The 13,121-nt window shown below is 36.0% G+C and overlaps 1 protein-coding gene across 2 annotated transcripts in view; it reads right to left on the bottom strand.

The window, feature by feature from the left end:
* Positions 1–13,121, bottom strand: part of Acsl3 (acyl-CoA synthetase long chain family member 3) — a 74,300-nt gene that overhangs the window by 57,601 nt on the left and 3,578 nt on the right. The window lies entirely within an intron of this gene.

Below are 13,121 nucleotides of genomic sequence, written 5' to 3'. Positions count from 1 at the left end.
TACTTAAAAGAGTGGTTGCACCAATTTGCATTCCCACCAGCAATAAGTATGAGTGAACCCTTCCCCCCACATCCTCACCAACGTTTATTGTTGCTTATATCCTTGATTAATTGCCATTCTGACTGGAGATGAAATCTCAGTGTAGTTTTGTTTAGAATTTCTCTAATTCTAAAATACAACGTTTTTTCATGTATTTGTTGATTGACTATATTTCTTCTTCTGTGAAGTATCTGTTCAAATCCTTAGCCCATCTAAGATTGGGTTTTTTGTTGTTTTGGTGTTTTGGTTTTTGTTTTGGTATTTTTTGAGTTTAAAAGATACTTCTTAACAAAAGAAAACTATCCCCAAAAAAGTTTATTTATCAGAAATGAAAAGGAAGCATCACACACAAAAGCAATTTCCATTAAAGTAAAACTAAGACAAGGAAACCCACTATGATCATAACTACTGTATGTTAAGAAGACTCCAGTCCTACACTGCCCAATGCACTAACAACTAACTACATAGTGCTACTGAGTTCATGGGATGAGGCTTGTCCAAACTGAGACTTACTCAAAGTGTAAAATTACACAGAGATTCCAAAGACTTGATTTTAAAAAAAGAAATGTAAGATTGCTTATTAGTATGTTTTGTATTAATTATGCTGAAATATGGATTTATTGCATTAAATAAAATTAAATTCACCTGTTTCCTTTTACTAGCACGTGTCAACAAGAAATTAATATTATATATACGGATCACATATTTGGCTTTCACTATACTCTTTTGGATGGTACAGTGGTCCAGCCAATACAATGACAAGTAAAAAAAAAAAATGGTAAGTATAAATGCTAGAAATGGAGAAACAAACATTACTGAGCACAGATAAGTGGCTGTAGGACAAAATACAAAACAATCATCTGAAAACTATCCCACCAGAGGTAGAATTCACTAAGGCATCTAGACACCAAATAAATAATAAAAGTTGTTTTTCCTATGTAGCCAGTTAACAAATGAAAAGGAAAAAGATCTAACTCACAACAACGAAAACAACCTTAAAACATTTCATGTTATACAACACCCATATCAGGGCAGGGGATGTGGCTCAGTGACAGAACGCTTGCCCAGCATGCATGAGACCCTGGGATGGATCCATCCATACACACACACACACACACACACACACACACACACACGTAAAATGCTATTGTGATGGACACTAAATATCCTGAACATAAAGACAGACTTGTTCTTGAGTGGAAATAAAAAATGTATTTCTGCCAAAATTAATCTATAAGCCAAATGTAAGACCAATCAAGGTATTACACAGGCTCCTAGTGAGATTTTCCTGTTTTGTATGCTTTCTTAACATTAATTCTGAAGTCCATATGGAAGAAAAAAATTAAGACTAACTAATAAAGTTTAAGAGAAAAAGAATACTTAATGCATATTTGTCCTATTAGATATTAAAACAAACACTATTATTCTGGTACAGAATTTGAAAACTAGACATAGACATAGTCATGCGATTTTTGAATTAACAATTGTGGCATTTTAGATCAGTGGGTTAAGTTGCAATGTAGCTGGCTTCTGCATCCACCTCCAGAAGACTATGGCAAATATGGACATCCACAGCTGCAGAGTGAGGCTTATATTAAAAATATGAATGTGTGGGCCCACAACTTGGAATTAGGATATGGAACTGGAGAGAGAGAAAAGAAGCTAAGAGGATTGCCAAAATAAACTCAACCTTCGAGATTCAGTTTAAGACTCCATGAAGACCTCCTTGGACACACAGACAGAGCTGAATCACTTCTCTATGATGATTTCTCCCATCATGCCTGCCCAACAAAGAGATGCATAAAAGATCACAACGAGGATCACAAGCAGCCTGAGATGGTTGGAACACTGAAAACCTGGGAGAGGTTAAAAATGAAAATGCTGCAGACAGAATGAGATAGGTTTTTAAATAAGACATTTGAACAAATGTTTTTTTAGATTGACTGCTTGCGTCAACATAGAAAACAAACCAGAAGGGATTTCAAGCACACACAGAATGAAGAGGTGCAGAATTTAAGGTAGCAGAGGATAAATAGGACCAACTGTAGAGACTTTTCTGAAGCAAACAGGACCCGTCAGGTAGGATACAGAGTTAGGGCTTTGAAGATTAATGTCAACATTTCTTCTGTGGAGGAATCTGCGGCTTATAATAAAAACGAGGAATATAGGAGGAAAAGCATATATATATATATATATATATGTTAAAGTACATGAGTGTAGGATTGGGTATTAAGTTTATAGGAAAGACCAGAGGGGATATTCAGTATATTGTCAGAAATAAAGGGCTGAGGGCTCCAGATACAGCTAAAAACACAGGTTAATTTAGAGTTATCATTGATTCTACTCAGACCATGGAACCCCTCAGAAACAGTATTTTCAGTTATAAAAGGATTAAGAACAGACACTAAGAACCCGCAAGAAAGGTGAAGACACACATAAGTTGAAGCCAAGAGTGAGCAGATAAGAGTGTTATGATAGGGTCAAAGGCTCTGGAGAAGGCAGGAAGTGGCAATGATTATTCAAGTGCAGAGCAAGCAACTGGTCTGGCCTGAAAACAACCCATCACTTTCTTGCCTGCATCATATAACTTTCAAAATCTGATTTGTTTACTTTATCAGCTAATTGTTCAAATACACATTTATCAACAGTGAGTTTATTTTTTCAGATTTCCTGAGCTCTCACTAATAAATGTATACTGATCATTTTAATAAGAGATTGATAGCTTTCCAAAATTTTTCTGGAATTATGCTCACATCTTTCAACTCAATCTAATAAATGCTTATTCGGTAACCTATGTCCATTATTATACTCGACACTCACTATGAGTGTTTCCTATATGCTGGGCACTCACTGTGTATAGCAGTAAATAAAAAATAAATATCCTTGAGCTTTCTTTCTAGGGGAGGGATAAATTAAACAAACCTACTCTCCCTCATGGAGCCCAAAAGAAAAACAGTATATCCTTAACTTATCTAAAAATGATAGCAAATACAATCATTATTTCATAAGGCTAATTGAAATAACAAAAAAACAAAAACTATAATCAATCATCTGTAGTTAACATGCCTGTCCTCTGGCATCATACAATAGAAATAATCCTCATTAACTTAAATATATACTCAGTCAGCTCCCATTCATCTGTGAGTAAATTAGTTATGCACCAAGGGTAATTTCTTATTGATTCATGTTTCTGGATGGTGTCCTATTCATGGAGTTTCTACTACATAGTCTACTAACACATGATGCACTGTGAAAAATATGCAGTATAAGACTTTCATGAAATAACTCAAACACTGCACACACACCAGTTTTACTATGTCCACCATTTTCCAAAGGACCTTGCAGATCAGCTCTCAAAATCCAATACCGTGCAGTTCATTACAGGGAGTCAGCCCTCTTCACCTCCACTCAATTTATCTCAAAGACTGTCCTGAAACTAATAACTGGCATTCCAAACATGAGTACCTTTAATACTGTGTACATGTTACAGGATGCTGTGAACATTATAAATCATGCATGAAATACAGAAATTTAAAAGATGAAGGGAAGCCAGGCACAGTGGTGCGCACCTATCATCCCAGGAACTCAGAAGGCTGAAGCGGGAGCAACATAAGTTCGAGGACATCCTCTGGAGACTCAGCAAGACCCCCCCTCTCAAAATAAAAATAAAAACAGATGGCTAAGCACCCCTGGGTTCAATTCCAAGAATGAAAGAATGGAAGGAAAGATAAGATTTATCTACCATTTTCTTCCAGTACCCCAGCGAATAAAGGACCACATACCCTGCAAGGAAGACGTCACAAAACTAGGATGAGGTAAAGTGAAATCTGGGTGCTAGAGCCACAGATTGGTGCCAATGCTCAAGTACTTCCTTGCTTCTATCCACGACTTCCATCTCTGTAACTTATACTCAGGATATCCTGATCTCCTTCTCGAACCTCCCACTTTGCAGGCAGATAACAGCATCTCACACAAAGTAGATGCTCTATATAGATCTGCTGAAAGGATGGGTCTATGAACCCCAAACACCCCATTCCTGGCTTTATCTGACTGGTCCTACCCTACCAGTCTTTTCACTCAATCCCCATCTGATCTCATCTAAACCTCCAACCCCCTTGACTTCCCTGATCCCTACTGTTAACCACTACAACACCCAATTCCTTCCTTCTCAGATTCTTTCAACCCCTCTAGACTGCGTACTCCTTCTATTATTCTCTGGCCCTCTAGCCTACCTAATGCATTTCTCTTCTGCAACTAGTCAGTTCATCTCCCATATTATCCCTCAGTGGATTCCTCTCCAACACTCCAAATCTCTTTCACCTTACTTCTACTGCTAATATCTTTGGGGAGGTAAACCTTCATGATTTTTTATCACCATGACTTCATGACTTCATAATAGCCCAAGTTATTCTTCCCCTCCATTCACCCAAGTCAAACTCCCCCAAAGAACCATCTTATCTACTATTTTATTTTGAACAAGTTCAATAGGTAGAGGGAATTTTATGTAACTTTTTTTCTTTTCTTTACTTTTTTTTTTTTTTTTCCTTGAGACAGGATCTTGCTGTGTTGACTAGGCTGGCCCTGAACTTCTGATTCTCCTGCCTTTGCCTCAACAGTAACCAGGTGCACCACTGTGTCCAAGTCAGAAAAATACTGAAAGCCATAAAGTAGTTTAAATATCTGTGGAGGGCTGGGGATGTAGCTCAGTGGTAGAACACAGGTCTAGCACTGGTTTCAATCCCCAGTACAACAAAAATAATAACAACAATCTACTGAGGAAAGCTATCCCACAGAAGGGCAGGGACAAGAGTACCAGAAATTAGAGCTACTCCTATGATTTACAAATCCCAATCTATTGCTCCTCCCACCATTCACCAATCCCATTACTTTCACACGGGTGCAACAGTCCCAATCCCACTTCAGATGTCACCTAAATTATGAAGTCTTCTAACATGTGCTGGGTCATTCTTCAAAAACACAAAATACACTGAATATACCTATTAGTCCTTTTCTCATGGATTATGTTTACTGTGTTATTACCTACCTCAAAAAGGTAAACATTCTAATGATTCATCTTTGAAATACCTATGCCAAGAAACCTAGAAAACATTACCTTCTTATATGTTCTATACATTTTTATTGTCTTGATGAATATATTTTTGAAAATGAAAATAGAAGAAACATGACAGAAAACAAGTTAGTAAAGAAAAGCATGTCTGTGCTTCTGAAACTGCACTGAAAACCTAAAGACAGTAAGGGGACAGGGAAGCTAGCCAGTTGGCACCCTATTATCAGCTCATTCAACAATCGGTCAATACTTAAGGGGGGCAGCAAAGAGTGAGGCTGTCTAGATTCCCATATGTGATCATTCCTATGGTTTAATATGGTATAATTAACCTTTCTCAGTTCTAATGGCACTTATTTCTAAAATCACCACATGAAAGTTAAGTACAGATAAGGTCGAATTTATAAAAAATCTTTCTATCATTTTTTTTAGGAACCAAAAGTAAAGGGACATAAAATGTATTGTAAAATCAACCAGTGGAAAATCAACTTTTATTTTCTTGAATAAAAACCCAGATTTCAACTGATCCTATATAGATCAACTATTACCCTCATCTGAATCACAACTAATGGATATAATAGGTCCCTCCCTCCACCCCAGCACACTCCCTCTCCAATCCCCCTAGTAACAGTGAAAGGGACAAAGAGAACTTTAAGGGACACAGTACCTAAACTATTCCTCAGAGTTGGAGGGAGAAATTCTTACAGTGAAAACAGCAATAGATTGATATGGGTTTGAATAACCATGTATGTGCTATTTTTAATATTAACAGGTTATATATAACACAAAAACGTAAATCAAATGCTAAATTTTTAAATTATCCCAACTTCCTCTCTACATTCAAATTTTCACACAAATGAAAATTTTAAACCTTCGATTTTTTACTTTTAAACCATTAAAGAAAAATTTTAAATCTAAAAATTTTCTTCAAATTCTTTAGCAGGGAAGAACACTCATAGCTAATGAATAAAAGTAGCACAATTATTTAAATCAGATCCAGATTAAGAATGGTTCAACCAAAATAAATATTCAGGCTGCTAAGAGAAAGGTTTTTAATTACACAAAATATTCTTAATATGAAAAAACATCTTTCTAATTTTCAATACATAACTGTACATTCAGGTGCAATGTGAAGACACTCACAAGCCGCTAGAGGGCACAAAAATAAATACAGTCACTCTGGAAAGCAGTTTTGTGATTTTTATTAAGAGTCTTAAAATTTTTCATAGATTTTGATCAATAATTTCACTTCTGGGAATCTTTAATGAGGAAAAATGGTGCCTAAAGATTTCCATTATGGTTATTTATATAGGGGAATAAAGGAATTAAGCAAATACCCAAGAACTGGGAAACGGCGAAATACATCATGATATGTATGTATACTAGATTATAATATAGCCACTAAAAATATTTCAAAGAATATTTAATAACACAGGAATTGTTCCTGATAAATAACGAAAGGTAATTAAAAATTAAGGGGCTGGGGAGATAGCTCAGTTGGTAGAGTGCTCGCCTCGCAAGCATAAGACCCTGGGTTCGATCCCCAGCACCGCAAAAAAAAAAAAAAAAATTTAAATACACACAACTCCACTTTTGTTATTAACACACACAAATATACCTAAAGAACCAAAATCTCAGCAGTGGCTATATCTGGAAAGTAGAATTAGTGGTTATTTTTATTTTCTCCTTTATGCCTTTATGTATTTTCGAAACTTTTTCAAGTGGACATATATGATAAAGAAAAACTTTAGGCAAATATATAAATCATTATAATTTCTATAAATTTATATAGAAACAGAACTAAAATCCTGTTTTACACAAGAAATTGACAGAATCTACCAAATAAACACATTTACTTAAAATAATGTGCTCAAAACATCCAACTCTGCAAAATATTATGAAAGATTATATAATCTGGCTGAAAAGTTTTCCACTGACAACTCACCATGTGAGCAATACTAAAACAATAATTACAATTAGATATATTGTTGCAAGTTTACAGAAGTTTAATACTGCTAATTTCAGTAAATCCCAACATTACAAATCATACAATTCAAATCATGAGAAAAGTTATTTCTATATTTCATAATAATAAAAATTAAACTTCCTGTAGTAAATGAGAACCAAAGCATACTAACTTGACAGAGCTATTACTAGTTAGCTGGCACAACAGAGCCTCCAAATTCCTGAATCTACACACTCTACTTTCAATAAAGGCCTTTAAGAGAGAGCTTTATTTTCACTCCTGTCTTACACATTTTGTGTCTGTTTACCTTGTGTCCAGTTTCATCTCAAACAAGCTCATACAAACTCCTGTCACCTGGCCTTCTTGTGGATTCTTCCCCATGCCAAGTCTCCACATCACTCCCAAATGCTTCAAGCCTCTGCCTCACAAGCTGTCCACTCATCCCTACCTCCATACCACATCCCCCTCTACCTGGATTTGTTCAATGCCACTTCCTCTGAGGAGTCTCCCAAGTTGACCTAGTTTGATTCTATACTATCAGCACCCTCAATTCCACCTTTACAGTACCTACTGCATTTGTAATTAAATAAATGCTCATGGAACTGCTTAATGTCCACCTTCCCACTCTAGGTGTTGAAGAAGGGCAGTATTTTTCTTACCTATCACCATCTCTAGTGTACAATAGCAACTTCTTCTGTGTACAACCAAACTCTACTAATTTCTTAAAAATCTAAATTGATTAGACAATCTCTTATTCCCAAACCTCCAAAGGCCCTAACTCCATCCTGAACTTCTCTTAAGGTGTGTCTCATCTTGGGTTTCATCTATTTACTCCCCACTGACATGGTTTCTGGGAATTTTATTTATTGAAATGTATAAAAAAAGACCTAGTCAAATACCCCAGTGAATTACATGTAGTAAATACAGAAAATAAGCACAAAACTATAGGTAAAGTATTAAAAGACACTTGAAGAATTAAGGCATAGGTAATACAAATCCTGAGTCAAATAAGAGGGCAGAGGGAGATGAAAAGAAAAAGAACAAAGATGGAATAGCAGATTTTAAAAAAAGCAAAAAAGGGTAACAGAAAAGGAACCCGAGGTCCATTAAGACTAAACATTTTGGATAACGCCGCGCTACCAATTCCAGCAGAGAATGACAAACAACTGGGGCCAGGCCACATGTTCTTCCTGTTCTCTTCATTTGCTGGCTACTCATCTCCATTCCTACTCTGAGAACCTTTAATTCATTCAACAATTACTTTCTGAGTTGAATCAATACATAAATGAGTTTTTCCAAGGTCTTAATTGTTTTTGTCCCTTGTGTCTCTGCTCCTTGCTTCCCCATGGGATGTGATTTATCCTCATAGTCTCCTCAGTCCTCCTAAGCAGCTGATGACTAAGTGTAACCTATCAAAGCTCCTCTTCCCATCTCCACTGCCCCTGAACATCCAATGTGAGTGTCTTTCTCAAATTCAAGTCTTTCTTCAAATCCAACTTAACTTTGATTGTGCTTAGCTGATTCTTCCATGGTTATTTTGGCCAAACATAACCTCTTCTGTGTACAACCAAATTCTACTAATTTCTTAAAATCTAAATTGATTAGACAATCTCTTGTGCCCAAACCTTCAAAGGCATACTACTTATTTAACCATTATCACATCTAACCAGTTACCTACCCATAGCCTGAAAACACTTGTCCTTAAGAATTAATACTTCCTAGTTCCCTTTAAATGATGTATGCGTGAATTTCTATAACAGATTCACTAACTTGATGGATTAAGAATGCCATGTTAGAGAAGGGAGAGAGAGGGAAGAAAATGGAGTAAAGGAAAAAGGAAGTTAAAAGAAAAGTTAGGAAAGAAGAGGGAGGCAGAGAGATGAGAGGAGCAACTAACAGGCAGCCAGCTGTATGCCCTGAACTACTATCTACTGTCTCCCTCAATCCTCATGACCCAGTGCGATCAGAATTAAAATCTTTCTGTTATAGAACCTCAAATGAAAGGTTGAGAAAGGTTAAACTCAAACTTACATATCAAGTTTTACACACACGGATTTCAATGGTTCCTTCTCTACTCAGCAACGCAGTTTGATGATAAAGGATAACATACTTAGAAATGTCAGCTGAATTATTTCAGGTTCATATTTTAAGATATTTATAACTAATAAAAGTAGATTCTTGTTAGTTATCTGAATGAGAAGTACATGGTGTCAAGTTACTTTCAATATGCTGTATATATATTTCCAAGAGAATTTAAGCACAAAATGAATCCTAAATGACTGACATTAAAATATAAGAAAAACTAGCTAATGTCTCTCAATTTCATCAACAACATCTCTTCCTAATCTCCAGTAACAAGGGTTATAATGAGACATCTCCTTGAGGTATATTTATATATATAAGATGATAATGCTGCTTCAAGAGAAGACAATAATAAAGAGTAAACTTATAAATCAAAACTAATAAAAATAGTTCATATTATTGAATACTAACTATTTTCCAGATAACTCATTTAAAATCTTGTGATCTACAGGTAGATTCTATTATTAAGTCTACTTGATAAAGAAATTGCAGCATAGAGAAATTAAATGAGCTATTCAAGTTCACACGTCTATTTTTTTTTTTTTTTTTTTTTTTTTTTTTTTAGAGCCAAGATTCAGGGCTGGGGAGATAGCTCAGTCAGTAGAGTGCTTGCCTTGCAAGCACAAGGTCCTGGGTTCGAGCCCCAGCACCGCAAAAAAAAAAAAAAAAAAGAAATTGTAGAGCCAAGATTCACATCCAAGCAACTTAACCCCAAGTCCATGTTCCCACCCACCAAATTGCAATGAAAAAAAGGCACTACATTTTATAGGAAAATTCTTAAAGGAAACAAGCACTAAAGTACAAGACTGCACAAAGAAATATAGCCCAAAAGAAAGGACATGTGTGAACTGTCTTTTATGAAATTAGAAATGAAATAATATTTATATATCTGTAAAATACTAAGAACAAAAAAGAAAGAAGGTAAAACTATGTTAATTAAAGTTCACTAAAAAAAGCCTTACAGGAAAAGTACCCATTATAGATTTGTACTTTAATGGAAAAGGGCATCTTAAGTCAAATAACAAGGATTTGAGGAGGGCTAAGATTAAAATATAAAGAACAAAGAAAGAGGAGTGCAAGGTAACTATTATGTCAAATTGGGTTTAGAGTCAGGCACAGAGGTGAACACCTGTAATCCCAGAGACTTGGGAGGCTGAGGCAGGAGGATCACGAGTTCAAAGAGCCTCAGCAAGAGCGAGGTTCTAACCAACTCAGTGAGACACTGTGTCTAAATAAAATAGAAAATAGGGCTGGGGATATGGCTCAGTGGCCAAGTGCCCCTGAGTTCAATTCCTATTACCCTCCTCCCAAAAAATGGGTTTAGAAAAATACTCTTGTTCAAGAATACTTATTATAATTAATATTTGTAATAACAAAAAAATGGAAACAACCTAAAGGTCTACCAATAAAGTAAAGGAGAAATAAACATAATATTGCCCTAAAATGTAATGTACCATCTTCCAGTAAAAATAAATGCAATAAATCAACATGCACCCACACTCAAGAAACTCAACTGGTGAAACCATGCTGATAAGTGACACTGAGTGGGAGAAAAACGTGTTCACAAGAATACATAAAGCATCATCTACATAAAGTTTAAAAATGTACAAAACAATACAGTATGCTTTGAAGATACTAACGTGTAGTAAGACCGTGGAAAAAATGCATAGAAATAATAAACATCAAATTCAGAGCAGTGGCTAAAAGTGGAAGATTTGGGGATGGGAGTTGGTTTCTTTAACTGAATTAAAATGTTTGAAATATTTTTCAGACATAAAGTAGATCTACACTTTATGTACGAGGAAAAAATGAAATTGGCAGATTATGGCATCTCAAATTCCATCATATTCCTGATCCAAAAGAGAAATCTAAGAGGGCAGTGTTAGGGCTGGGGATGTAATTCAGTGGCAGAGTACTTGTCATGCAATGCACAAGGCCCTGGGAGGGATGGAGGGAGTGAGGGAGGGAAGAAGGAAAGGAAGGAAGGAAGGAAGGAAATGGCAATGATAACGACTGCTGTGAAGGAATGTTAAAAGAGAATATATCCAGAAGTATTTATGCTCAAGTACAAGAAAATTCTGGTAAAATTCTGTTTGTTATTTCTTATGTTTTCCCTACTGTTAAAAAAAAAAAAAAAATGAAGACTTTATTGGGGACAATAACTGTGCAACTAAAATAGATATAAACATTGCCCTTAAATGTCATCATAGTTCCTTTCCAGATATAATTATGCCCTTACAAGTCAATGTGAATAAACTTCAAGACAAAGGGTCACCCTAGAGAGGATGGGCTCTAGAATCAAACTGCAGGGGATAAAACCCACCACAAATTGAGGCAAGTCACTTTTGATCCCGTTACCTCAGTTTCCTCATACGTAAAATAAGAATAATAAAAGAATCTATCTCATAAGAGATAGAAAAGAAAATTAGAAAAGTACCTGGCCACAGTAAGTGTGTTACTATTACTTAATTCCATTTGTTTAAAAAAAGAAAAACCAGGTTTTAGAATACAATTAAGACCAATTACTTTTTACATGAAATAGGGGACAGATGGAAGAGCTGACCATGACAGGACAGGGAAAAATGGGCAGCTTTTCACCTCTTGAGCAAGCAATGGTCAGACAGTAAGAAAAAAAATTTTAATTTTCTTAGCAATATTATTTCATCTTCGACATGTACATACACACCTGCGAATGTACGTATACACACACAACAACCACAACCACAACTACAACCACCACCACCACCACCACCACCACCACCACCACCGCTGCCACAGCCTGGTCCAAATTCAAGGAAAAGCATTGTTTTTCCTGGCTCCCTTGTTCACCTGGCAAAACTTGGTTCATTTTGAAAACCTGGCTCACCCCCACTGCTCTGCGCCCACTCTGCATTTTTTCCTTCTACTGCAGCACTTATTAAATTACAGGTAACGTATCTATGTGCTCATGCATTCTTCCACTGCGCCACACTGTAATGTTTTTGTTCATACACTTCTTTCCTTTCATGAGCTCTCTGAGAGCAGAAACTAACTTTTCATCATTTCCAAATTCCTGGTGCCTTGCAAGATAGGCATTAAATAAATAGATGAATGAATAAACTAAGGGTCCTGCATACCTTTACAACAAATGCCTTCACAAATAAGTAGATACCTATATTTGGAAGTGACTTATCTAAAAAGGAGTAGTTACCAATGCTAACTGAACAGCTGATCAAATGAGTCCACTGAATCATCCTTCAAAATGGGAAACAGTAGTATATAAGAAAACATATTGCAGTAATAATAGATGCTAAAACTTAAAAAGGCACTTAAAAATCTCAGAAAAGAGAAGTAATCTGAAAACGTTTTCTTAAGAAAACAAAACTAAGCACATAGGAAACACAGAATTTAATATTTCTCCTTCAGAAAAGGCATAAACTATAACCAAAAGTCAGATTAAAGTATATAACTTAATATGGTGGATGAAATCAAACTAAACCACATACTAAACCAATTTCAGACAATGTTTCTGTGGTGTGGGTTTCTCAAAGATTAGGTCATGAGTCAGCAAAAACTGGTTTGATTTTGAGGAATATAACAGTTCTTGGCAATTTTAAGGAATATGTTTAGAATTCTGTGATAAAATACAGGTTTGTTTTCCATTACTATAGAAGACGTGCCCCTTGTCCCTCCTCCCATCTAAGTCACAGGTTTTGCTAGTGCTTTGAATTTCATCCCCCCTCCCATCCTCTCAGAACTATGCAGAAATAAGTGACCCTTTCTCACCTACATTCAGCCTCTCCCTCTCAACCAAGCTTTCCCATCAACATTAAAACAAGTTTCCTATATACTTGCTGTCTCTGTCTCCCTCACCTGCCACCAGATCAGTTCCTCCTGTGTAGGTTACCAACAACTTCCATGGTGCTACACCAAGGACAGTTCTCAATTCTCCTCTCTCAGGGGCATTCCACAGTACTGAATACCTCCCCG

The sequence above is a fragment of the Sciurus carolinensis genome, chromosome 3 (genome assembly GCF_902686445.1).
Source record: "Sciurus carolinensis chromosome 3, mSciCar1.2, whole genome shotgun sequence".
In the NCBI taxonomy this organism is placed as follows: domain Eukaryota; kingdom Metazoa; phylum Chordata; class Mammalia; order Rodentia; family Sciuridae; genus Sciurus; species Sciurus carolinensis.
This window is presented reverse-complemented; position numbering and strand designations above follow the sequence as displayed.